The following is a 2,500-nucleotide window of genomic DNA, read 5'->3' as shown; positions in this document are numbered from 1 at the left end:
ATTTTTACGATTTGAGGATTCTCCCATCATCTGTGCGGCTAAAACTTAAATTAGTCACTCGTGGGGTCCTCATTTGGGAATCAGTTATGATTGTGAAATCCTCATTTGGAAATCAGTTATGATTGTGAAATCCTCATATAAAAATCAGTTATGATTGTGAAATCCTCATTTAGAAATCAGTTATGATTGTGAAATCCTCATATGGAAATCAGTTGTGATTGTGATTCTTTCATTTAGATCCCAGTTATGATTGTGAAATCCCTCATAGAAACATAAGTAATGGATTGATTGTGAAATCCTCATTTGGAAAGCAGTTATGATTGTGAAATCCTCATTTGAAAATCAGTTATGTTGTGAAATCCTCATTTGGAAATCAGTTATGATTGTGAAATCCTCATTTGGAAAGCAGTTATGATTGTGAAATCCTCATTTGAAAAGCAGTTATGATTGTGAAATCCTCCTTTGGAAATCAGTTATGATTGTGAAATCCTCATTTGGAAATCAGTTGTGATTGTGAAATCCTCATTTGGAAATCAGTTATGATTGTGAAATCGTCATTTGGAAATCAGTTATGATTGTGAAATTGTCATTTGGAAATCAGTTATGATTGTGAAATCGTCATTTGGAAATCAGTTATGATTGTGAAATCGTCATTTGGAAATCAGTTATGGTATGAAATCCTCATTTGGAAATCAGTTATGTTATGAAATCCTCATTTGGAAATCAGTTATGTTATGAAATCCTCATTTGGAAATCAGTTATGTTATGAAAACGTCATTTGGAAATCAGTTATGATTGTGAAATCCTCATTTGGAAATCATTTATGGTTGTGGGGTCCTCATTGGGAAATCAGTTATGAAAAGGCAGCTAAATTCTCTAAATAACAAGAATGCAAGGCAGGCAGGGGTGGTTGCATCAAATCTGACTGGGCACAAACAGGTGGCGCTAAGAAGTATTTTTCAACTGTCTAAAGATTCACTTATCCAAGGTTACTTTTCTCTACGTATAATGCTATCCATTTCCACATTAAATACTTAAAAATATCCTCATCTTACTCTGGAGGTAGAGGTACTTCATTTGTCTGATTTGGAGTTGCAAATTCGTCGGATCCCAATTTTAAATACTTCAACATGGCAGGCGGTTGGCAGGGATGGTAATGCTCCAGGTAACAGGAAGACGAGATGGACAAGTATGGATGGCTTCTGCAAGCTTGACTGGGCACCTAAGGGCACCCAATTACTAGGTGCCAAGAAGTTTCGTTGTCGTTAGTGGCATGCAATTTACAAACACTGTCATTCACAGGCTTCTGCCAAAGGCAAACATAGTTGCTGCTCAGTGTTTAAGAATTTCACTAGCTAAGGCGTCCATTTTAGGGGTATTTTTGGACTCATGAAAGGGCATGCCTCCAAGTTACTGGCTGCCCTGGAGCAAGAGTCTGTACATCTCCACAGACAGCAATCTTCTGTGGGCCATCTCTGCCCATTTACTTTGTATGAAACTATCTGTTCTGCCTTCTCTGGGGTCACTGCTGCCCCCTGAGGTGGCTGGCTGGCACTTGGCAGGAGAAAGACAGCAATTCGGAACTGAAGAAATTTTGAGTTTTAGTCGGAGTTGAAACAATGGTTAGCAGATTGCTTTGGGAGTCAGTAGTCCCTTTTTAATCAAATTCAGAGCAGGAAGAAAAAAAAAAGTCGTCTTGGGAGTTGAGTTTATGAAAAGGGGCTGGACTTAAGGTCCACACGTGCCCTTGGTTTCCCCGATGACAATAACCCTCTAATTGAACTTTACAACCTGCTGTTGTTTAGAGAGAGAGAGAGAGAGAGAGAGAACATTTAAATTGGGCTTTTTGTTAAGATTCTTCTTGGCTATTTAAGAATGATTGTTTGTAGCAATTAAAGATATATATATATATATATATATATATATATATATATATATATATATATTTATATATATATATATATATATATATATATATATATATATATATATAGATAGATAGATAGATAGATAGATAGATAGATAGATAGAAAGGGTAATATTGGTTGATTACTTTTTGATAGCATAAAAAAGTCACGTAGTGACAAAACTATCTATCTATCCATCTGTTTTTATATATAAATTTACACATATATACAGTACCATTACAAGCAATAAATACTTGTAATGGTACTGAGACTTTATGGACACCCAGTATACATATATATATAAATCTTTATCGATGTTAATTAAAGGAAGGCAAGTGATGAACTTTCAAGCGTAATTACGATTGTTAATTATATGCTTAATAGCGTTGAGAATAATTTCCAACGATGTATCGCACTCACAAAGCTAAAGTGGAAGCTAGAACGCGACCCATTATCCACGTTACCGAGAGGGCAGCGACATCATTTCCTGTCGTCCACAATTCTCCGCCATGATTGCGTGGACGCCTCTACACTTCCATTTGTATGTTTGTCATCTTTCCTCGTCAGTCTACTCGAGGCTGTTGGTGAAGGAC

The sequence above is a fragment of the Macrobrachium nipponense genome, chromosome 6, assembly GCF_015104395.2.
Source record: "Macrobrachium nipponense isolate FS-2020 chromosome 6, ASM1510439v2, whole genome shotgun sequence".
Taxonomy (NCBI): domain Eukaryota; kingdom Metazoa; phylum Arthropoda; class Malacostraca; order Decapoda; family Palaemonidae; genus Macrobrachium; species Macrobrachium nipponense.
Note: the sequence above shows the minus strand (reverse complement) of the source record.